At 42.8% G+C, this 26,253-nt stretch overlaps 1 protein-coding gene and 1 non-coding gene across 2 annotated transcripts in view; both read left to right on the top strand.

Moving 5' to 3' along the window:
• The window catches only part of LOC124777998 (histone acetyltransferase KAT6B), a 281,082-nt gene that overhangs the window by 22,955 nt on the left and 231,874 nt on the right, over positions 1-26,253 (top strand). The gene's annotated exons all lie outside the window — the stretch shown is intronic.
• Trnas-cga lies at positions 12,302-12,376 on the top strand. The gene has a single exon. It is a non-coding gene; the product is annotated as a tRNA-Ser (tRNA).

The following is a 26,253-nucleotide window of genomic DNA, read 5'->3' as shown; positions in this document are numbered from 1 at the left end:
AACTTTCTTCGCTACGTATGTGTAACTAAGAGGTCTTTGTGGACAGGCATATTTTTTAAAAAAGTTACGAGCTCGTGAAAGCTGATGAACACTAACATTCGCACTAGAGATTCTGGTGAACAATTTCGGCTTCTCCGTCGCAAGGAATGGGTCATAACGAGTATTTAGTCATTTCTTGTGTTTTTTTTTCTTTTTCTCCTTATATTTACGATCGACGAATTAGGCGAAGTTAACGACGTCTCTCTTCAAAGAAGACGATGTCTGAGACGGCTCTGTCGATTGGGAACCGTAAGTGGCATGTTAAGACGAATATTCAACTGAAGTTGTCGGTTTGTTCATTGAAGCCGTTTGTAAAGAACCCAATACTAAAGTGCCCTCTTGTTTTCAGCTTTTCAGGGTCCATAATAGGTAATGAGGGACGAAACACCGGCAGCAACAGTAATAGGAGTCCGCGTGTACGGACTATACCGAGCAATCCCATTTGACTGGGATGCATCAGTCAATCGATCGAGTTCATCTGCAGAAGACCCGTACAGATGCCTCTATGAGCCTTGGGATTAGTTGTGGCTGATGTGTGACGGCTGCGTCGGTGTGTGTTAATAGAAGAGGTCGCTGAAGTTTCGAAACGAAGCGAACTGCTCCACCGTTCAGTACAATAAAAGTTCTACGCATGCTACTAGTAATAAAGTATGGTTCCATACGACGCTAGAAAGCTCAGAGGGTATTGTTTTCACAGAGACTGTGACAGGTTTTCGGGGATAATTTTTGACGCGACACCAAAGCTGTTCGACGATGCTTCTTGAAATGCAAACACTGCAAGACACCATCGATAAAATAAAGCATATTTTGGAGCATACTGCTACACTCAGCAGTCTGTTTATTGACTATGCTTCTGCAGGAAATACAAGAATGGAATAATGACAGAGTATTCATTGCAATAGACTGCATAACGCTGGCTGTTACGTCACGTCAGTTGATATGGATCAGCAGGGGTGAGAGAGAAACTGCTGGTTAGATGCCTGCGTTATGCTGGGATACAGTTACACTACCCGCTGTTATGAACAAGCACTGGTTTCCGCAGTGACGTTTAGCTGTCGGGCGGAATCGCGATATCCCTCAGCTTCTTCGGACCCTCGACCCAACTACATCTGTTGTTATACAATGCGCTTCTTGGCAGTGGCACTTTACTTACCAACAAGTCGCTCACTTGAGAATTACATAGAAAGACCCTGATAACTCGCGTGCTGCCGGCCTCAGATCACTACTTCTTCCCTGTCCCTTTTATAATCCTGTCAGCTTAGGAAAATTAGGGGAAAAATTCACTTAGTCGCAAATTTTTGCACAGTAATGGGAAGGAGTTCCATGAATAACATACTAAAAATCCTGACCTGTGGAGGACGTGGCATGGGGGGGTTATTTGAGGCTTGTTTTGTTTATCTTGAACAACTTGAAAACTGTGTCTTCTAGCGGAAATGTATCCCAGTACAAACTTAAACTACATTACGTTTCCTTTTTCCCCCATAGGACTAACAGTTTCTGCGTTACAGAGGGCTGAAAAATTTCAGATTATAAAAATAGTTTTTAATGGTATATGCTTATTGTTAATGAAGTGGGTTAAGAACAGATAATATGCGTACCACGTCTAAGTGCAATAGAATGGTATTAAGGGATATATTGTGTAATGGACTGGAGGGGCTGTGGGTGGAGGGTACACATATGGGGGAAGGTAGATATGCGGATTGTGGGCGGGCACTCATTCTCTCCGCCCCACAACCTTTCCGCAGTTCGCCTCTTGAACGTCTGGCGATGCTGTGCGCACACGCGCCCGGGGGAGGGTTTTTTTATTTTTCACAAAGTATGTTAACAAAGCATGGAATACGATGGTTGGAACTTAAATAGTGGCAACTATTTATTCACAACCGATAAAAAAGTGTTACATATTTGCACCTGTTACAGTCCTTCAGAGTAGTCACCAGCGCTGTGTAGAACCCGTTGCCAGCGATGTGGAAGGCGTAGTATACCGTTAGCAGAGACTGTTCTGTTGATGGTGCTAATGGAGCGGGCTACTGCCTTTCGAATCTCTGTAACAGTTCTGAAGCGAATGCCACGAAGTGGTTCCTTCATCTTAGGAATCAAATAAGTCACAAGGACTTAAGTCCGGGGAGTATAGTGGATGGTACAGTACTTCCCAATGCCATCGACCGAACGGAGAAGCCACAGCTTGCGCTGTATGCGCCCGCGTCTTGTCGTGGAATTTCATGGGTTGGTTGCGCAGAAAGTGTCGCCGCATCTTTCGCAAAGCTGGTTGCAGGTGATCCAAAAACGAACAGTAACACGACTTATGTCCTTGTGACTTTGATTTGATTCCGAAGATGAAGGAACTACTTCATGGCATTTGCTTCAGAACTGGTCCAGAGATTCGACAGGCAGTAGACCGCTCCATTAGCACTTTCAATGGAACAGGCTCTGCTAACGGTATACTAAGCCTTCCACATCACCGGCAACGGATTCTACACAACGCTAGTGACTACTTTGAAGGACAGTAACAGGTGCAAACATGTAACACATGTATCGGTTGTGAATAAATAGTTGCCACTATTCAAGTCCCAACCCTCATATATATGGCTTATTAATAACACTAGCGCAAGGGACGCGATTGAATGGATTCTAAATAAATCTCAGCACAGTATTCGACGCTGATAGAGCGGAAACTGATTCTTATTCATCTTGTACGACAGGTATAGCGTTCTTCCATGAAAGGTGACTTACCCCACAGTGAGCGCTAATTCAGTTTAAAACTCAGCTCTGGTAACACACTGAAGAGCCTGCCCCAAGTGTAACGTATTGTCAGTATGTATAGACAATGTCGATTTCGTTTTCTCCGCCATAAGCAAGTTTAATACTTTTTATAGCATGTGTTCTATTAGAAGCATCACATCAGCCTCACATTCTCCAACATCTGAAGAGGCCCAGAAGCTGAAATTTGCTCGCTCTGTGTCAGAAGTAAGTCACTTGTTTCGGAACTTCAGGAAAGTCGAGCAGTGCATTACAGCAGAGTACTGTTCTAGACTAGAACATGATTAGTTCCATTTCACCCTGTAAGGTATTCTGTGGATGTGTAGTATGTCGCTCCTCACAGTGCAGCACATCTACAAATACCGGCAGTTCATAAATGGAAGAGATTTACGGAGCCTTTCGGTAACATCATTAATGGCGAGAGAAGTACAGTAACTTTATGGTCATTCATTAATTCACCACCAAGTGACTACAACACGGTTATATATGGCCTTACAATATGCTCTCAACGATTGAAGGTAACGAGGGTCGAAATTTACCATTCGAATCCCTTTCCCGCCAACACTACATAGATCGCTGACATAATTACACTTTTTTGGGGAGTGTTTTACATAAAATCTCGCTTAACAACTGCAAATAAATACTCGCTTCAAATTCGACGCAGTCAAGTTACTTTGTCAACTCACATAACAGAAATGGACAGGAAATGCTGAGAAGTGTTGTCTGTCTGTAAACTGAACACTGAACAGCGCTTGTGGTGGAGGAAGTTACCCTTCCCGGACGGCACTGTTCTTGGACGTGGTAGACATATTTAGTCTTTGTTATTAATCCGAACTACCTTCGAGCTGGAGTACCTTGGGTCAGCAACTTCTGTTAACCCGTAGAACGAAAAACCAGTCCAAGTTGCAAATTTTTACTTTTTTATTCATTCGATGACTTTTCGGGCCGAGACCCAAAGTGGGTTTCGCCCCGAAACTAGTTATCTAATGTCTTATAGGATAACAGCAGTCAGTGATTTTATAATGTTACTTAAAATCCGTCTTGGTTGCAAATTTTTTTATTCATATGGCCGGTTTCGGTTCATTCAGAACCATTTTCAGATCTGATATTTCAGTTACAGGAGTAACCCGTCCAAATCCGGCAACTTTCACATGCTACGTTACATAATTTTTTTTTATAAAAAATATAAATATAAAAAAATTTTGTGACGTAGCATGTGAAAGTTGCTGGATTTGGACGGGTTACTCCTGTAACTGAAATATCAGATCTGAAGATGGTTCTGAATGAACCGAAACCGGTCATGTGAATAAAAAAAATTTGCAATCAAGACGGATTTGAAGTAACATTATAGTTATCTAATGAATAAAAAAGTAAAAATTCGCAACTCGGAATGGTTTTTCGTTCTATTGACTATTTTAATCATCAGGATTCTTTCGTGCCTTGGAACGCGGATACCATTAATCCTAGAGAAAAAATGAATGACTTTTGTAGGTTGATGTAGTTTAAATTTGGATTGGGTGAGGTTTTCCCAAGAAGCCGCGGTTGTACTCTTTTTCAAGACCTTTAAACACCCCCCATCCCTCGACCCCCGCGGTCGCACCACAGCGGTCAGGATTTTTATGTTGTGTGTAGCACTCCATCTTACCACAATGCAAAAATTTTCGACTGCACGAATTTTCTCCATTATTCGACCGTTTTCGGCCTTCGTAGACTGGGCTGCATGAACTTGTGTTAGTGATTGTGCTTACCGTCGAATCCAAAGTGTCGCATTTGAGATTGTGTGAACGCCTGTGCCGGCCTGTGTGGCAGAGCGGTTCTAGACGCTACAGTCTGGCACCGCGCGACCGCTACGGTCGCAAGTTCGAATCCTGACTCGGGTATGGTTGTGTGTGATGTCCTTGGGTTAGTTAGGATTAATTGGTTCTAAGTTCTAGGGGACTGATGACCTCAGAAGTTAAGTGCCGTAGTGCTCAGAGCCATTTGAACCATTTGAACGCCTGCGACGTTCGCTTTACAACACAATACCTGTTCGCTCGTTTCTATTTTGCGCTGGTGGCTGCTCTAAAGCTGGTCGTGCTTCCACGGTTACAGAATGTAGTTAAGGGGCTCCGGAACGCTCTATACTTGCAATGTTAAAATAACGCTTATAAATTACATCTTTCCTCACAAAGTATTTGAGGTAGGAAATTGAACTTTTTACAGATTATTTATTGGAAAATGGGCTACAACTTAACACAGGGATTTTACAAAATTTTAGTTCAGTTATTAAAGATGATTTTTTTTTCAATTGTAATGAAAATTCACAACATTTTTTTGCAATTTTTTATTTATATATTCAAAAATATACAGTTTTTTGGAAAAAGGCTGTGTTAAATTATGCAGAAGGTACTGTGTAACATTTACTGAAAGTTTGAAACAAATATGTTTGGAAGATCCTTAGAAAACATGTAATTAGTATGAGAAAATAAAAGTTTTGGGAATCGAGCGACAAAGATTGGATTAACTTTTTAGTGCATTCCAGGTCCATAGGATGGATTATCTTCATCCTCTGCAAACTACTCCTCCAGCTTCCTCTTGTTCCTCCTCCTGTTTACTCTTGCTTGTATTTCTAGACTCTTTACAGCCCTGTCTGCAGCCCGAAGGCGTTCCTTGTCTAAAGCAAGCATCGCTCGTTGTTGTGTTCGTAGATTTTGCTACCATTTTCTTCAGTTGCAGTTACTGCAACACTGTTCCAAAAGGTGGTCATGTATGAACACTTATCACATTTCAGTTGTATTTCACTAGCAAGGCCTACGTGCTTTATTATGGAGAGTTCCAGACCAACTTCACTACAATGAATACATCTTACACAGTTTGAAAAAATTCCTTTGAGAACCGACATATCAAATATTTCATTCACATCCGATTCGCCCATAAAACATTCATAGTTTTCATTCATTGAACCAAGCTTCTTCTGTGAAGTATTTTCTTTCCCACCTTGACTGCTATGGGCAGGTGTACTTGAGAGGTTAGGTTCACTCACTTGGTTATCGTCTTTATTGTTTACAGTAATAACACATACCTTTGGCTTTCCAACATTTCTCCTTTTCTTAAAAGCCTTCAGAGGATTTCTAATAACTTTACTTTTACTCATTATTATACTTCAACAAAACAGAGACTCAAGAAACAGAATTAATTACGAATATTTTCGAGATAACGACAGAGTAAATAAACATGAAACAATCGACAATCACACCAGCGATATATATTGAACCATCACAGGTTAGCCACAACACATACTTTATCTCACATCACTAAAATGTACCTGATGAACACGGACGTTAATAATAACACCATTTGACAGCAGTTTAACAGCGCCACAGTGGGTCACGCCCATGTAGAACACATTTCAAAAAAAAATTAAAAATAGTTGTAGTCTTCGGAATTGAATAAATTATATATCTATTAAAAGGTAATAGTCTGCAGATTCAGAAAACGCAAAAAAGTAAAAATTGAACTTTTCTTGATTTTGAGCCTTTCCGGAGCCCCTTAAGTGGGCGTTATTTATTAGTTGCATATTTAATGTTTTTTGGAAAACTGTATGTTGAGTAGCTCCAGTCCCCAGGAGTCAAAGTTTCTCGTTTTTACGGAAAGAACTCCTTGTCGGTGCGGTACTGATGCGAACTAAAAATGGTCTTTGAAGACGCAGCATCAAGTTGACAGCAGTGATACGTCCTTCCAGATTAAGAAAAGACAGGGATACTATTGAATTGTGTCAACGTGGTTTACAGATGCAGCCATCAATAAGCCACAAGAATTATTTATTGAAATAATTAGTATATACGGGTTGTATAGATTGTATCTGTCTCTGACCCCATGTCTCTTTGTGGCCCATAGTACTACGCTATGAACGAAGAAAAAACTAAAAAATGCTACTGTTATAAGGAACAAATTGTATATTACTTCGAAAAACCTGATCAAGTAGTAGTTCATCGCATTTTCACTCGTTTTGTTGGCCCCGATGTTGTAATCCTCCTTACGCGTGAAAGAATGCGTGTAACCAAATACTGTCGCTACATAGTCTTTTCGACCTATGGAGGGAGTTAGAACTCGAGTTCGTAAGTACTTGTTAAGACTGTTAGATCGTGATATCCGCCTCCGTAGCCGTGGCCACTGGTGCACGCTTTACGGAGGCTGCGCTCGACTCTGCTGTCGCCCTTCAGAATCATGACGATGGAAGAAATTTTCATCGTCAGTGTATATCCCGTTAGTGTAGAGGAGATGGAGTGGCCTAAAGTGCCTGATCATCAGACTTCGCCGATATCCTCGATAAAAATCCAGACCTCTCTGCAGTGCCTCAACTATGCGAGGGTATGTGACACCGTTGGTAGGGTTCAGTTTATCGAATAGGGCCGTTAATCCCGGCTGTCACTGAAGTAATGTAGGAGAGCTCAAGGGGTTCACTCTGCCCCATTTCTAATTATAAACCGTAAACATGATTCCACAGTGTACTCAAATCGATTAATGACCTAAATGCAGTAGGCGCTCATAGGATCCAGCTCGACATTGCAGTGAAAGAAAACCCTTTTCGATTAGATGGCTAAACAACCCCGCGGTGTCTCTCAGCCAACAACGCCGTACTAATTCTTCAGTTCGCATTGTTCTCAAGCATAAAATATGAAACATTCATTTATTTAGTTGGACCCACCCATTGCACTGGTTATGAAACCCGTATCGTAAAAAAGAAGGGAAAAAGAGGAAAAAATGCAAGTAACATATTAAGCTGATGCTGTAAAAGCTTATTCGTTGTAGGAGAACGATAAAATAGCAAGGACACGAAACTGGGACAAAGTCACTTCATCCAAGTATACCTTATATGTTGTACAGCGTTTGTACAGACAGAGCCTTTTCGGTTTGTGGCTACCGGGCGTACCGCAAGGAGGAAAAAAGAGAACTCACTCCTCCGCGTCCTTGGTCACGCTTCATGGTCGCAGCGAACCCAAGCGTCATCGTCCATTAACTCTCTGTGGTGGGAGGGGAGGGAGCGAAGTAGTAGTCACGTTTACCCGACGCTAACACACCGGCGTTCCAGTTCCGAGGAATGGGTTTGTCATTATTGCAAGCCGTACAAAACGCACGCGACGTCGTTGTATTAGGTTTTCAGCATGCTGATCTTTTCATTTTAAAATGTGGTAGTTTAATGATCAGGATACATAAACACAGTGTAAGGCCTAGCCTTCAGTAAGTGCAAATCTCCTTCGTCACAAAATAAGTATGGTTATATTAAATTACAGTACCTTTTCTTATTGCTCGTTATTTGGTTGATTTGTACCAGGGCAACATCCCTGCATTGATCTGCATACGATTGCACTTACATAGATTTGACATGACGACTTAGTACCATATCAGTCCGCCTCCGTAGCGTAGCGGCAGCGTTACCGCCTACCATGCAAGGGGGGCCGGGTTCGATTCCTGGCAGGGGACTGAGTGTTGTGTGACCATCATATTCATCGTCATTGACACGCAAGTGGCCGAAGTGGCTTCAACTAAAAAGACTTGCAATTCGGCTGCGGAACCCCGAAGGAGATATCCCGGCCAGTAAATGCCATACGATCTTTTCATTTCAGTAGCATATCGCCAAGACCGTTAACTGTCCAATTTTCAGGTATCCGCAAGCATTATGGTGTAATGCAGGAACATTTCGTTAGGTAATCTGAGTGAATGCTACAAGTTAGTACTAGACACTGTTACAGACAAGGTACATGGAAGCAGAGTCGACTCGCGTTCAGGTGCGTGCCTTGCCGTATTTGACAACATAATGTATATGAAGTCACCCTCAGAATGAAATCCTGGTTTATACATAACAGCTAATGAGAAGGGCTGTTTGTTATGATGCAAACGAAGAAACGTACACAGTGCACTACGTGTTACATACAGCCTCGTCAGGCATGAAAGCAAGGCACTACCTACCTGTACCAGGTGTGTCACTTTTGTGTGTGTGTGTGTGTGTGTGTGTGTGTGTGTGTGTGTGTGTGAGAGAGAGAGAGAGAGAGAGAGAGAGAGAGAGAGAGAGAGAGAGAGATTGTCTGCCTTACGTGAGTTATCTGCCTTATGTGAATTTAATTTCATCTCGTGTTCAGGTTCAGGAGCACGGAAAAATTAAATGATATTCCATAAACGAAGGTAATGATTCTCGGATATCAGGATATTCTGTCATGAAGGCGGCGTTGCTATTGTTCGTATAGAAGAGCAGTTTCATGCAAATATTTTTTATCATTTGCATCTGTTGGGGAAACACCGTCAGAGGGGGGAGCATGCAAATAGCGAACTGCTGCTGCCGCCCGCAAGCTTGTGTGGAAGAAGAATATTCAAATAAGACCGTACAACGGACGTAAGATTTGCATGTGGTGAGTAGGGGTATGAGATATCCTCTTATGCGATATTAGCGTTGTGCTACAACGGTCATTGTCGGAACAAAGGATTTCCTGTGCTTTGGTTCATTATTTTGCTAATAAGACCATGAATTAGTCTGCAGTTGCATCACATACCGATGTCCTTACTCGATCAGTGTACGCTTGAATTGTTTCCTTGTGCGAAGTATAACTGTGCAGTGAACTTCGCTATGGGTCTTTCTGCGTCAACTCGCCTAACTTCTGGACATTGACAGATTTCTATAAAATTTTATGTGAACATCGCCCGTCCCCAATGAACGTAATTATAACGTTCTTCGAAGGTATACTGGCCGGGCCGGCCGGAGTGGCCGAGCGGTTGTAGGCGCGTCAGTCCGGAACCGCGCTGCTGCTACGGTCGCAGGTTCGAATCCTGCCTCGGGCATGGATGTGTGTGATGTCCTTAGGTTAGTTTAGGTTTAAGTAGTTCTAAGTCTAGGGGACTAATGACCTCAGATGCTAAGTCCCATAGTGCTTAAAGCCATTTGAACCATTTGATCGAATTTATTATTACAAATAAATCATAAATGGAAGTTACGACCAACAGCAGTGCAGTTTGAAGCTAATACTCGGTATGAATGATTTGTATGTTCGAACGTACCGAGCATTGATCCGACGGGACCGTAGTTTGTCGGCAGTGACGATAATACACACAGGTCACTTGCTGTGGGCATGGGTTGCTGCCCCCCCCCCTCTCTCTCTCTCTCTCTCTCTCTCTCTCTCTCTCTCTCTCTCTCTCTCTCTCTCTCTCTCTCCAACGAACAGTCGAGTGTTTCTTATTGAGAGTTGTTCGCGAGATGACAGCATTTAAAAGTGCTACTTACGTTTGATTAGTTCTCTTTGTCACTAATTCTGTGCAGCGGAAAGACACGGTTCACTGTTAATTTGTAAGGAGGCATTTCTGAGTGTTACAGTATGCTGTATGAAATTCCCCAGAGCTAGTGTTTGTGTGACTGCCACACAAAACTGCTAGAACTTGTAACATTGTCGGCAAGTTAATAAACCGCTGTGATCAAATAAGTATACTGAACTTTAAGCTTTCTCCATCATCTGTACGTGCTGAATTTAACGTTTTTAAATATTTTGATGTTTTGGCAAGGCAGAATGACAATCGTTTTATCCAAAAATACAGTATTATTCGAGGAGGGGAACGTACACACATAAGGGCAGCTACTCAATATCCTTTGAGGGAAGTAATAACATCAGTTAGGGAACCTTGTAACATAGCCCTCCACTGGAGACAATTTTATTGGAATGGTGCAAAAATCGTTAATCGGGACGAAATTATTTCCAAAGAGGAACACAGCCTGCCAACTCATTGATTACCGTTCAAATAAGTGATTCTTAGCTGAGATCGCCAATGCAGTTGTAACTGTTTGACCGTAATTGCGCGCTCAACTAGAACTAACTCATTCCGTAACTGATTTCGTACCTTCTGGCGTCATCTCATTAGCTTGTGACACTTGGCTGGGGCGTTTCCCCTCTCGAGTGAGATCAATGTGCTCGACCACCCTCGATCTAAGCTGTGGCTTGCCCCCGCTCCCCACCGCCATCATCGTATTATCACATCGTTACGTGGCTGTGGTCGATTGCGCAATAATAGATGAGTTCCCACCCGTCTATAAGAAATAGCATTATCCCCTCAGCTCAACACGGGGACAGTGATAACTGCATTCAGCATTTTCATACACGCGTGTGTGGCTCCATCATGTGTTAGCTTCTAAGATTTTTAAGAATCAAAATCACTTACGGAGAAATGTTTTCGCGTACAGAAATATTATGTTGTATAGCAAATATGGACACTTACGTTGAGGAATCTCATAATTATTAATATTCAGGTTATCATACGTAACCGGGTCACTAACGCTTTATCAGATATGGATTTGTAAAATAATAATCAGCTTGGGGATTGGTCAATAAGATTTCAAGGTGATTTCTGGGATGGTAGCGTCGGAAGCGTCAGGAATATATTTTTATTGTTAGCACTTCATTACAATGTGATAATGTGCAGCGTAGGTCGGTAGTGAGCTTGTACATAAATCTGGTGTTTATATCTAGCTGAGGTAAGTCTGCTGTAGAGATTTAAAAAATGATGTAGAAATAAAAATCAGAAAATTCTACCGGAAGTGAAGAGGTAATTCGCACGTAAGACGTTGTTACGATACAAGAATACTAATTTTTGTGTAACATGCCTTCACGTGAAGTTTTACTGTGCTAATTCACTTTGAATCGATGGAAGGACAATGACGTACTTAACCATGTGGCCTACGAGAAACAGACATTACTGTGTTTGAAAATAATTCTAAGAGTATAGAACGCAGAGCACAGTTACCTGAAGGTGACCGGTTTCGATCATTACAAGATCGTCTTCAGACCTAGCCATTTTGATGAGCAACGACTGTGTATGGAGCAGGAAGCGCTGAATGACAGTAGCAGATGACTACCGCCATTCAGCGGTCATGTAATGATCGAAACGGGTCACCTTTGAATAAATCTGCCTTGCGATCTACACTGTTATAATTATTTTCAAAAATTATGTTTGAATCGCTGATACTTCCAATAATGTTTTCGAAAATACGAAATTATTGTAATTTCGTGCGAAGTAATTTAGGCGACGACAGTAGAAATTTCAGAATATTTAAATCTGATTGTTAAAAGCCAGTTATTCATTGATAATTAATCAGATTGTATCACATTCTTGAAATAAAATGGCAGATAAAGTCATTTAATTATCAAACAGTGGAAAATCCAGGGTGGAATAACGACAATATTACGAAAACGAGAGACCGCTACACTCCATATAGGGGAGATGCTAAATCGCAGACAGGCACAACGAAAAGACTGACGAACAAGATAGCTTTCTGCCAATCTAAATTCGAAAACATAACAAACTTGTTCAGCAGTCTTTTCGTTGTGCCTGTCTACGATTTAGCATTTCCACTACATGTTGAAGAGCAGTCTATCTTTTTTATAATTTGACCTACCATAATTATTTTACGGGTATTATATGATAAAGTTTGGAAGGTAGGAGACGAGATACTGGCAGAAGTAAAGCTGTGAGGAGGGGGCGTGAATCGTGCTTGGGTAGCTCAGTTGGTAGAGCACTTGCCCTCGAAAGGCAAAGGTCCCGAGTTCGAGTCTCGGCCCGGCACTGCCAGGAAGTTTCAAAACAGCGGACTTTTTTTACACGGCAGTGTTGATGCGAGTTGTTTGTGTATACGGAGGTAATGGTTTTTTTTCCTCGTGGTGAGTAAAAGAAAGAAAGAAAGGAGGGGGGGGGGGGGTGTTTACTTGTTGCTGATATCAGAAAATGCAGCCGTGAAGGTGCACGCACCATCGAAGGCCAATGGCACATGAAGTCTCATGACGCCGTGAAATGATCAAGAAGCCCGAGTTGTAAATATTGTGCTAGAGTTCCACAAGTGACTGATTCATTTCGAAAAAAATGGCTCCAGTATATTGTATATACATATGTGACAATGCTGAGCTGATTTTGTGTTTATCTTTTGACGATGCCACTATGGCTCCACTATATTACGGCATCTTTTTAAAACATCTAAAAATGGTCATTGCTGACCGATACTGGTAGTCTTAGGACCTAAAAAGTTAGTGATCATAGACGAAAGTAATTTATTCTTCACTTTCTAGGTTACTGTTCGATTCGCGATCATTGATGCAGCTTGTGGGAATTAAAACTTTTGGGGTGTCAAGGAGCGGAACAGAGCCACATACTACTCCTTAGTACAACGAATCCACGAATGCCTCCACTCGCTCGCGTGTGATCTAGCCAACATGATGCTCATATGGGTCTTTGGTCATGTCGGAGTGTGGGGGAATGGAACTGCCGATACTACTTCCAAGACTGCGGTACGACTACCAAAGCCTTCTAGCCATTCTGTCCCTTTAGATGATCCCTGTGTTGCTTCACGTAAGAAATTTGTGCCCCTGTGGCGTCTTGAATGAACACAGGTCTTCTCTGTATAGGAAGAAACTCCGGGAAATTAAGCATCTAACAACGGCTTGCACGACTCTCGCTCCTCTCGTCGCGTGGAGATGCTTTTAGGTCGAATGCATGTTGGCCACTGTCGTTTGTCAGCGTCATTGAAGTGGAGACCTCAACCACTGTGTGCTTACTGCAAGCAATCATTGACAGTATGCCATTTTCTGACCAAATTTCTATTTTATAACCGTTTACGTTTTAATGCATGTGTGCCATCTGAATTGTCACATTTTTTAGCAGATGCGACACGAGCTGTAGATCATGTTTTACTTTTTATTCGTCGTAGTAATACGGCGAAGGAAATGTTTCAGCCGTTTGCGCATCTTCCTCAAAGGGGAAGTGACAGTTTTAAGTCATCCCTCTAATCCAGTCGATTAGGCTGTATTATCGACTTCAACTTCATCCGGTAATTGACCAAGTTAAGTTATGACACGGGCGCTTACGACCTCAGTTGTTTTCCGCCATAAAGTAGCATCAAACACACACACACACACACACACACACACACACACTTCCCTCTCTCTCTCTCTCTCTCTCTCTCTCTCTCTCTCTCATACTCCGGTATGGATACGCGAAATAATGACCACACGCATACTGATCATTCGTTACGAAGGATGCGTGCATATGGTGCTTTGGTTGTTGAAAATTCGAGTGAAGAAGAAGATCATGTACCTTCTCGATTGTGGCTCTGCTTCATGTTTTCGTACGGGCGTGTATTGCCGTACACCACGACTATGAACTTTTCTCTTTGTTTAATATAAACATGGGGAATCCAGAACAATTAAATTCAGACAGTGCTGGCTGATACGTGAAACTCCCCGACTGAGGTACAGAAAGGATTGAAAAGCAAGCGGCGCCGTCCGCAGCGAGGCGCGGCGAGCACGCGCGCCTGGCAGCGATGAATTGACGCCGCGGGACGCTACTCGTCGGCGCACGTTGCTGGCCTAGCAGCGCAGCGCCGCTGTCGGGGCGGCCGTGAGTCAGAGCGCGGCCGCCGCGCCGGGTCCGCCTCGTTGCCACATTGCCGACGCTGCCGGCTGCCGTGTCCGGCGCCGTATCGATTGCTCGACTTGCAGCGACAGCTACCGACTACCGCAGCTTACCGGATGAGAGCGCGCGGACCGGATGTAGTTTGAGACGTTGCCAAATGGAAATAATACACACCGAGGAAGTACTTAGTGCTGAGCAGCGGATTGAGTCACATCACGCGCTACATCTACATACATAATTTACAAGCCATTGTACTATCAGTACAAGTCACTTTCGGCCTTCTTATATCCGCGAATGGAGCGCGGGAAAAGTGCATGCCTACCTACGTACGCGCCGCTGCCTCCGTCTTGTTCTCTCTAACCCCACGACGTAAACTGATCCGATAGGGATCAGCGAGAACGCCACCTTTTTTCAACTATTCGCGTTAAGTTACCTGAACATCTGTGGTATACTTTACAGCGAGCTCTACTAAGTTGTTAGAACCGCAGTTCCGCGTTTTCGAATTTCCTCCACGGCTGTCCAGCGCACTTAGTGTAAGTGCATTGCACTTTCATAGGATCCTCGCGACAAATCTACGTAGTTACGTATCTTCCTCGTTTCATACTGTTACCTTATTAGCCCCGAACACTCAGGTTACATAGCAGCCCCAGAAGTTTGCTACAATTGTTTTCATCGTCCTTTGGTCATGTTTATGTGCATTGGCCTTCATTTATCCACGTCATGCAGTGGTAAGGCGTCCAGGTTAATAATAAGTAACTAGAAGGTTTTTCACATTTGGACGAACAGGCAGTCACAGAATTTCTCTCTGTTCCTGTGTTATAACTATTCGCTCCACGTATCTGTTTGTTTCACACACACACACACACACACACACACACACACACAGAGAGAGAGAGAGAGAGAGAGAGAGAGAGAGAGAGAGAGAGATATTAGGTTGTGGTGTGATTCAGAACGCAAAGTGGAAATACCTTTCAGAACTGCACAGTATAACATTCCAGATGTGTAACCGCGTCATCAAATTGATTTAAAGACCAGTGTGTCGGCCACTGTTGTAAACGTGTGTGTGTGTGTGTGTGTGTGTGTGTGTGTGTGTGTGTGTGCTTCCAGACGAAGGCCACCTGAAGCAGCGTCCGAAACATTGGTCCATAAACAGGGTTGTTTTGTCAAGTTTTAAAATCACTTGCGGTCGAGGCGTCGCGTTGTTGGTGGCTGTATGTCGTAGTCGCGGCCGTGCGTCTCGCATCTTTCAACTGTGGTAGATGACACACCGCCCGACACACACATCACGAACCGACGAACCGAATGCACACAGGCATGTCTTTGTGAGACGCCGCGTCAGACCAGTACGATTACCACAGCTGCCCCAACTATTCGCTTTTTAAAACACGGTCTTGGGCCTCTGTAGAAGGGATTTCATTGATCGAAACAGCGGTGTATTAAAATGTAATCAGAATTTCGGATAAACGTTTCCTTCCAGTTTGCTTGAATGGTAATGAATATTTCGTACATATTTTTTTTTTTTACATCTGGCGAACTAAAAATAAAACTACAGTAGGAAAAGCCTCACTTAACTCTCCGTATGGGGATAATAATGCTGCGTCTTCGAAGAATTGAGGGATGGCGAGCGCGTGAATCCTAAAAATAGATTGTACTTTTTCTACCCTAGGTTATACAAAACTGTTCATTCTTTCCGGGTGCTGTAATGCACACAGGCATGTCTTTGTGAGACGCCGCGTCAGACCAGTACGATTACCACAGCTGCCCCAACTATTCGCTTTTTAAAACACGGTCTTGGGCCTCTGTAGAAGGGATTTCATTGATCGAAACAGCGTTGTATTAAAATGTAATCAGAATTTCGGATAAACGTTTCCTTCCAGTTTGCTTGAATGGTAATGAATATTTCGTACATTTTTTTTTTTTACATCTGGCGAACTAAAAATAAAACTACAGTAGGAAAAGCCTCACTTAACTCTCCGTATGGGGATAATAATGCTGCGTCTTCGAAGAATTGAGGGATGGCGAGCGCGTGAATCCTAAAAATAGATTGTACTTTTTCTACCCTAGGTTATACAAAACTGTTCATTCTTTCCGGGTGCTGTAATGCACACAGGCATGTCTTTGTGAGACGCCGCGTCAGACCAGTACGATTACCACAGCTGCCCCAACTATTCGCTTTTTAAAACACGGTCTTGGGCCTCTGTAGAAGGGATTTCATTGATCGAAACAGCGGTGTATTAAAATGTAATCAGAATTTCGGATAAACGTTTCCTTCCAGTTTGCTTGAATGGTAATGAATATTTCGTACATTTTTTTTTTTACATCTGGCGAACTAAAAATAAAACTACAGTAGGAAAAGCCTCACTTAACTCTCCGTATGGGGATAATAATGCTGCGTCTTCGAAGAATTGAGGGATGGCGAGCGCGTGAATCCTAAAAATAGATTGTACTTTTTCTACCTAGGTTATACAAAACTGTTCATTCTTTCCGGGTGCTGTAGATTATGTAGTCCATGGAACTCGAAGTTCCACTCAACAGTGACAATTGCACTTCGGAAAAATATTAACAGAAACTAGGGGTGGGTTACCGGAAACAGCTTCTTATCCCACCCACTGAATAAGACATTTCTAAACTGTCTGAAATTTAATGTAGGTCAGGGGCAAATTATCCTGTGTTGTTCCTTGTGCTGTTCAGGTGCAACCCACAATTTAACTTCCTACTGCTGGACAAACTCTGGTATATACATTTCATACAACTGTAGCGTTTACACGGACCATCGTCGGGTCAAGAGTCGCCACGCTAGCACGTGTTAAAGACCCCGTTTACTGTGGCACGTTTTGACAGCGTAATAGCCATGTAGCTGATACAGTTACCGGATATCCACATTCACAACGATCACGTCACACAATTAAGTTACTACGTTCATATTTCTCGACTATCGTTTGAAGCAGATACGTTGTTTGATATACACGCAAGTACAACTGTGCCTTCCAACTTCGATGTCATTAAAATCCGTGCAGTACTAATTGCATTTCAAATCCTTACAATGAACAACGTAAACAACCGAAAGTTACATCAACAGAATTAAAAAGCAAGCGTCTTAAATAATGCCTAATAATGGTCTGGTCACTCACGTTATCTTAAGTGTGATTTTATGAAAGTACCTAAATGTTACGGATCGTTACGTAAATTTTCCTCTTTTGTAAAAACACATTGCTATAGACGACTTTCTTCTTCGTAGCGCTGAGGCCTGTGAGCTACCACGAGTAATGCAAAGAATATATAGATAGTTTGGAATTGTTATTGCAGCAGTGAACGATGCAAATAAAACGATTTGTTCTTTGAAGAAAGTAAAGCAGGGTCCACTTAGTTCTATGAAGAGAAGACAGACTTAATGAAAACTGAACTTGGCTTGTAATGCCAGCGAACTCTGTGCTATAATTGATTTATTGCCTATTGAGGCCTAGCGCAAGAAAAAAATGTGTTAAGAAAAAATGTAGTGCGAAAAAGTATTAATGCAAACGAATATTATAGCACTTTAGAGCGGGTGACTACAGTAATGCGCCATTGCTTTGAGGAACGTCGTAAAAAAATCACGAGACGGAAATTGGTCTTGCTTCTGCAATCGACGGACATCGAACTTCTCAGCTCTCTCTCTCTCTCTCTCTCTCTCTCTCTCTCTCTCTCTCGTATACACACACACACACACACACACACACACACACGATGTTACTTATAAGAGAAGTTAAAACTATGAGTTGGATAGCAGGGTGGCTGATATGTCGACTTTGGGTGCAGTCAACACATGTTGCTAACTGTCAGCAGCATAGAGGAAGGGGATGAATAGAGCGATAATATGTGCCGTTTCACGAACCCAGAAAAATGCCAAGCGATTTAAATCTTGCGAATGAAAGGCGAAATATGACGCTTTGTTGTTAGTCATTGATCACAGGAAGTGTAAGATGGCGAGGCGTGTTATTTCTAATGAAAAAGAGCAACTTACTCGGTTACTTCCAAACTGCAATGTGATTACGACCCCAGAAATCGATTGTACTTTCAGTCATAGGCATCAGAAGGCAAATTTTTCCACCATCTGCCTGCATTTCAGCCATTGCTCATATACATGAAGAGGCACCATGTGCGGAAAGTGTTCTCTTTGGAGTAAGAAAAATTAGCTGTCATTAATTTCTTTGCAGTCATCAGCTGTTCATTAACCACTTGTTACTCGAAGTAAATACTGATTGATTCGCGGGCAATTGTATTTCTTTCTGTGGCGCCAAGAACAACAGGAAGAAATTAACAGCCTTACAATATTGCACGGCAAACGCGTTGGCAATTTGGACACATTCTCTATATGGTATACATGTATGGAATCCTTACTTGTGGATTTACATAACGTTTTCTATCAAAAATTGCTCCTGAATTCTGAGATGTCGTGATTGAGAAACAGTGTAGCTTCAATGGAGGCGTAAGCAGTATTGGAAATCTTATGAGAGATTACATTGAGTGACCAGTTCACGGGAGGGCACACGCAATCAGTTTTCTCAAGTGGGAAGAATATCGAGCAGAGACCCAAGTTCTGTGCGTCCCTCACGACATACGACCCACCAATTCGCAAGTAAAGCAGACTTCAGCAGTGCTCGGTAAATATGCATACTCTGTAGAAATTTCTGTAAAAGTTTCCCGTATCAGCGTCGTTTCGATAAGCCAAACTGTTTGCGTCACAGTACACGGCCGCTCCTGATAAGATAAGCCTGCTAAGTTTTGGATACTAGAGGCCGATGTGCTGCAGAGGGGATAGTTGCAATCCTTACGGTTTGAGTTCCTCGTAAGGAACAGCTGTTGGCGGTAAAATTTTAGAACTTTCCTCCACTGTCAGGTAGGGGGGTGGGGGCTGCTGCGAGGAGTCTGCTAACAGAGTTATTAATTGGCGCTCTGCAGGTTTTCCCCGACGTCAGCGCACAGCGGGTGCGTTTTGGCGTAGGTGTGCTTCGCTGACATTATGGGCTGTGGTCAGAGGCCGAGAGCGCGATAACTCCCACGTGTGACGACCTCCCACCGCGCCCTTGTGAACGCGACGCCGCCTCAACACACCGGCTCGTATTTTGATCGGTATGTTAACTACGCGTTCCCGGGTCTCGGAAGCGTGTTAACTCCTTTTTCTACCGTTTGCCACCGTACAAGATGGCGTGATATGTGCACTGAGCGGGACAACTGGTGCAGCGTAGCTCGGCGGTGCCCTTCTTGGAAGCCAATTAGCAGCTGGCGAGTGGCGCGCTGGAGGCCGGCGCATTCCTCGCTTTCCAGGGCACAGGCGCCTTTCGAAGCGAGCGGACTAGCACCGCTCATATTTCCTGTTGTCGCTGTTTGACATACTTCATGTGACCAAACGATCCCGTGAACACACAACTGCGACGCAGGTGCACCAAATAATTGCATGTAGTGCTCGTTTTGATAGTATCATTCCTTTTAATCTTCAGGGGCAGTTTTCAATTAAGGTCTGTGTGCCGGAATTTGTTTCTCTACTTCCATACTCTGGAGTCCTTAAGGTAACGGGTGAAACACAGGGAGTTAAAGGCTATTTACAACTTGTACAGAAATCAGTCGCCAGTTATGAGAGTCGAGGGACATGTCAGGGAAGCAGTAGTTGAGAAGGGAGTGAGACAGGGTTGTAGCCTTTCCCCGATGTTATTGAATCTGTATATTGAGCAAACAGTAAAGGAAACCAAAGGAAAATGGAAAATTTGGATAGGCTTTAAAGATCAGGGAGAATAAATAAAAACTTTGAGGAACTTTGAGGTTTGCGTATTGTAATTCTTAAAGACAACAAGAGACTCTGAAGAGCAGTTGAACCGAATGGACTGTATCTTGAAAGGAGGATACAAGATGAACATCAACAAAAGCAAAACTAGGTTAAAGGGAATGTGGTCGAATTAAATCAGTTGATGCCGAGGGAATTAGATTAGGAGAGTAGACACTTACGATAGTGGAGGAGTTTTGCGGTTTGGGCAGCAAAATAACTGATGACGGTCGAAGTGCAGAGGATATAGAATGTAGACTAGCAGTGGCAATAAAAGCATTTTTGAAAAAGAGAAACGTCTAATATAGATTTAAGTGTTGAGAAGTCTCTTCTGAAAGTGTTTGTATGGAGTGTACCCATGTATGGGTGTGAAACATGGACGACAAACAGTTTAGTATAGGCGGGAAGAGTATAGAAGCTTTTGAAGTGTGGTGCTATGGAAGAATGCTGAGGATTAGGTGGATAGATCACGTAACTAACGACGAGGCACTGAGTAGAATTGGAAGCAAATAAATTTGTGACACTACCTGTCTAGAAGAAGAAGAAGAAAAAGAAGAAGAAGGGGTTGGTTGATAGTAAACATTCTGCGGCATCAAGGGATCGATGGATGTAGGTTTTAGTAGTTTTTCGGAGATCAAAGAGTCTTGCCCAGGATAGAGTAGCACGGAGAGATGCATCAAACCAGTCTTCGGTCTGAAGACTACAGCAGCAGCAACAACAGCAACAATGTCTTTGGAGTGTTGTCTGTTTGTTGCCCGTAATTAGCGCTCTGGTTCGTCCATAAGATGTTCTTTGGGGTCCAGTTCTTTGAGCGAGACCATCAAGCAAACCTATTTTACTTCGAACCACGCTGCCCACTTAAAGCAAAGTGAAGTATACAAAGCACTTGGTGACAGCTATCGCGTAGTTGCTTGCAGTTGGCAGTGCCGTAAACCTGGTGGTTCAGGCACGACGTCTAACGATACCTGATGCCATCATAGTTCAAAACACCACCCAAAAGTGCCACATTAGTGTCCACATACTATAGTACGCTGCGCTCATTTTAGCAGATAGACTTTTAGTGTTATGTTTGTATTTTGTGATGATTGTTGAAAGCTCCAAAACTCTCTCTCTCTCGAGATGCGTTACTCTCGGGATGCGTTACTCAACATTCTGAAAGGATGGGTCAAAAGAACACATCTACTTTCCCATACATTCAAAGGTAACGATTGTGAAGGACTCGGCACCTGTTTTCCAGTACTATCACAGCAAATTTTAACTATGTGCTTGTATTGAGAATCACTTCGATGACAAAAACGAGAGCTACTTATATTCTTCAAATCTTGTGCTTATTGGATGCTAAAACTAGGGTAATTGTTTAAAGACTGTTGCGTCCGATGCGTAAGGAACAAGGCGTAACATGCACATTTGATGTTTCTCTAGTAATGATTTTATAATTATTAGTAATTTTGTAATAATCAGGCCAACTTGATGCCAGCGCTTCAAGTAACGCCTAACTTGGCCGACGAAAGCTATACCCAGCCATAGCTTAGGACGCCTCTGGACAGCCTTTGACCTTGAGCGTTCTGTTAAATGTCATTACTCCATTCTCGAGTTCTTACGAGCAGCCTCCACGCCGTGCCACTTCTTTTATTACAGCTTAGTGAGGCGCTTTGGATAACAAGAGGTGTGCAGCTTATTACAACTGTTTTATAGCATTCACGATTTGGGTGAAATCGCGACGTCCTTAATCGCTTAGTTTGCAGCGACTACTGCATACTAGGTGTGAAACAAAGCCTTTAGGTATGCATAGAGGGGATGCAGAATGACAGGCATTTCGCTGTCAATAGCATAATTTGTGAAGCCACAGTAGATTGTCCAAAGATCATTCACAAACCCCCAAAAAGGTCTGATCGTGTGTGAAGTCTGTTAGTGCCGCCAAAGTGCCCACTCGCTCGTAGGCGAGACAGAACAGAAACGCTTACCGTCGTTTTCAAATGTTCCTTTACGAAGGAAACGCCAGGAGCATTACCCAGTTTTAATTCTCTTGCCTTTGCAAAGATGAGTGTAATAGTTATTACTGTCGGTGATGATGAGAAACAGCTGAAATCGTAACAAAGTTCCGTAGCCCTATGGAATCTCTACCAGATTCCATACCGAATCTGCAGCTAAATTAGCTGCTCTGTTAACCATTATATACCGCAGATCCTTCGAACAAAATAACTGTGCCAAGTAGTTGAAAGAAAGCACTGGTCACATCCATCTACAAGAAGGGCAACAGGAGTCACCCATGTTACTGCGGTCCAATATCCTTGTCATACCTCTGTTGTTGAATCTTACAACATAGTCTGAGCTCAAACGTATTTGTAGGGATGTGAACGATCACACAGGGTGAGCAGGTGGCAAATCTTCATTGGCAGGATACCGTGAAAATGTAGTAAGTCTACAAATGAAATTACTTACAAAAAAGTCGTGCGAGCCATCTTACATTACTGCTCAGGATTATGGGTTCCGTACCTAATAGGACTGACAGAGATAGTGAACGTATACAAAGAAGAGGAGCAGGAACGGTCAAAATTTTTGTTTGACCCCATGGGAGAACGTCACGAAGATGCTGCAAAAACTGAACTGGCAAACGCATGAAGGTAGATGCAAGCTATCCCGTGAGAACCTATTTACAAAGTTGCAAGAATCAACTTTGAATGAGTAATGTAGCCCTTCTACTACTTATTGCTCCCGTAGAAATCCGAAGATAAGATTAGCCTACTTACAACAGGCACAGAGGCGTTTAAACCAGTCATTCTTCTCGCGCTCTATTCATGAATGGGACGAGTCCTAATCCTAATAATGGGTACCGTGCACTCTACAGTGGTTTGTAGAGTGTATATGTAGATAACTATTCAGTGTTCGCACCTGTCACACTCCACTGGCATTCGATGAATACTAGACCGCGCTGTATAACTTTGTAACCTTGCGGGTTCCCAGTATTCTAGAACAATCAGGAGGAAAATTAAGTTGTTGCCTGACCGAAATCTAACAGTGCTCGTGAGGTGGTGATGTTTTGTTTGTACGCAGATCACTGAACATGCGACCTCGCTCTATTGGCGAATCCAAACATTTTTTCTTTTTTTTCATCTGGCCCTTTAGGGACATGTAACAAATTTTCAACTGGGACGGCTATCAAAACCAGACCAGATTCATAAGCAAGTGACGCAGTGCTAGTTGTCCAGGCAGATATTAGTGATCATTAGAACACTCCGCGTGCGTATTTCCGTTTCCATGATCAATCGTTTTGTATAAGTTACATTCGTGGACTTCCTAGACCATTAATATGCCCCCAGCTGACACTGCATGGGAAGTGCAAATGGTGTAAAAAGACGACAAACATGCGGGTGCACAGGATTTTAAGTATAGGCTATCATTTTATTGTGGAAGAAGGTGAAAACACTTTCTCCAGTATCGTAGAAAGCTAAACGTAGATCAGCATATATGCCAGTCAGTCATTGTGTTGTACAAAATAGTAAATATCCAAACTAAGTTGGGCTGAGAGCCTAAAGCAAGCCACTTCAAATTCTAGCGTTTTACTGGTGCTACTCTCTTTAAATAACTTGTCAGCCGAATCCGCTAGTTGAACAGGTCGCTGAAGTGAGACATCAGTGTGAATCGAATCTGGAACATCGACGTTAGTGGCTGCTATTGCTATAGTAATTTGGTGGCTAAAGCGTACTACTTCTGGCTTCACGTGAGTGATGAGCTTTTCTACTAGATGGACAAATACACATTATTTTCACGCCAGCGTTTCGTTGTAATCTGGGAGAGTGTTGTATTGTCGTTTTAATCTGGGAGAGAGTTACACAAAGAGAGAGATGTATTCATGATAAAGCGAGAACCGGAAATAATGAATTTACACGAAAGGTCGTAAAGATGGGACGCCATGCCAGGACCGTATTCCCTGATGTATGATGTAACTCTTCCGTCTCTGGAATATTGTGTCGAATTCGGGTGTGAAGTCCGCAGGTGTGGAGCCGAAGAAATCGTGAAGTTCTTCATTATTGAAGGATTTGCCTTCTGGGTAGCTGACTGAAATTTTAAACAGAGCTCGGGGATTGAGAACTTAGTACGATATTTGTTTGATGAAAATCATTTTCTGATTGTTTGGCAGAGATTATAATGAGTGAAAGATTTTATTCAAGGTGCGGTTGTGGCCCTGCTCGTTGTTGAAATGTTAACATGACACTGTGTCACCATGAGTTGACATACCACTTCTTTGCCGTGCCGTCTCCAGTGGCGCTATTCCTTCACATGGCTCAGATGCCTAGAGCCGGTTTGACTATCTTAGTTCCTCTGTCAAACTCGAAAAGAACAATACGTTGATAGCCTTCGTTATTTCCGCTCGACACTCCATCTTCTTCGTCGAATGTAGTTTTCGAAATTAACCAACAATCAGTAAGGTTTAATATAAAAGCGTATTGGAAATAGCAAACAGTACCCGAGTAACTCAGTGTTGTGCTAACGGATAAAAGCTGTACGAATATTTGCTACATCAGTCTCACTCTACCTCTTAATCAACGGAAATCGAATATTGAGAGCAGGAATAGATATATGTTTTACCGTATCAGGGACTACAGTGACTTGGGTTACTTAAAGCGCAGTGTGTGCTGTTTCCCAATCCGTCCAATCGACACATAGGAAGTGTTTAGTATTTATCAGAGAAAGTTGCTTGCCCTCACGACTGTCGCAACCTTTCATTCTCGTCTGCAATGTATACGCATGAGCCCAGTAAGCCATTCGTTATTTGTTGTCAGCTTGAGCCATGTTACCTGATTCGGTTACGTTATGCAGATTTGTATAGTTTTGTGAGAAATAAACGTACCATAGTAGAACGTATCATTTGATTAGTGTGTTTTATTCTTGCGGTTCCGTCTTAGTAGGAGTGGAGGTTCAAATATCCACCCTGACCATCTTAATATAAGATTTCCGCTGTTTCCGTAAGTCACACCAGGTGAATGTCAGAATGGTCCCTTGAACGAGGCTGCTATCGATTTTCTACCCCATATTTTTCTGCTTTGCTCCATGTGTAATACCTCATTACGCACGGAACTTGAACGCCAGACGAATTTTGATTTCAGGTATTAGACCGTGGTTTAAGGCATATTTCTGTGCACAAATGTTTCGTCTCCCTAATGCTAGAGACATCGTGACAGGCTATGAAGACTCAAGGCACCAGTTTTAAATATGAACTGGCTCAAGAAGCCGAACTCGCTGAGATTGTTTAAGTTTGAAGCTGCTGTCTCTCATGATGTCTCCAGCTCTAGGAGACGAAACGTTTAGACACGTAAGTGTGCCTGGAACCACCGTCTAATACCCATGAAACAAAATTCATCAAGGTCGCAAATACCGGCCATGAAAGCTATTGTATGATTTTGGTTTCCCCGTCAGTAAAAGCAATGGTTATGTAACCAGGAAAACGAGATCGCTCATGGTTTATAACGTGCAGTTTGGTTAGAAAATGGTTCAAATGGCTCTAAGCAGTACGGTACTTCAACATCGGAGGTCATCAGTCCCCTAGAACTTAGAACTACTTAAACCTAACTAACCTAAGGACATCATCACACACATCCATTCCCGAGGCAGGATTCGAACCTGCGACCGTAGCAGTCCCGCGGTTCCGGACTGAAGCGCCTAGAACCGCAAGGCCACCGCGGCCGGCCATGCCCGAGGCATGATTCGAACCTGCGACCGTAGCAGCAGCGCGATTCCGGACTGAAGCGCCCAGAACCGCTCGGCCTCAGCGGCCAGCAGTTTGGTTAGAGATCTTATCAAAGAGTATACTGGGCAGTCCTTAAAACATTGAGGTCATAGGATGGGCTGTCGAATGTGTTTACTACCAAACAGTACCAATCTAAATCGTTTACTCAGCGTTACGTTACGAATATATACATTGCGGATTATATTTGACAGCGTCGTTCAATACCACCAAAATTGTCTGTGTTCGTATCGTTCTACATGACAAAGTATTGGAATTAATCGCAAGTGTTCCATATAAGCTCATTGCTACTTTAATGTAACGGCATATTGACATGAATTATCGCTGTAATGAGAACAGCTCAGTGCTCACCGTTCCTATTGAAATCCATCATACATATTATATCATATGAGAATATATGCATTTCTAATATCAAATTAACACAGGAATCTTAATGCAGTTGTACTGATCATTTCTACTACGCTTAAAGGAGGTGCCGTATACGTTATACAAGCGT

Source organism: Schistocerca piceifrons, chromosome 2 (genome assembly GCF_021461385.2).
Source record: "Schistocerca piceifrons isolate TAMUIC-IGC-003096 chromosome 2, iqSchPice1.1, whole genome shotgun sequence".
Taxonomy (NCBI): domain Eukaryota; kingdom Metazoa; phylum Arthropoda; class Insecta; order Orthoptera; family Acrididae; genus Schistocerca; species Schistocerca piceifrons.
The sequence above is the reverse complement of the archived record's forward strand: the minus strand, read 5'-3'. Positions and strand labels throughout refer to the sequence as shown.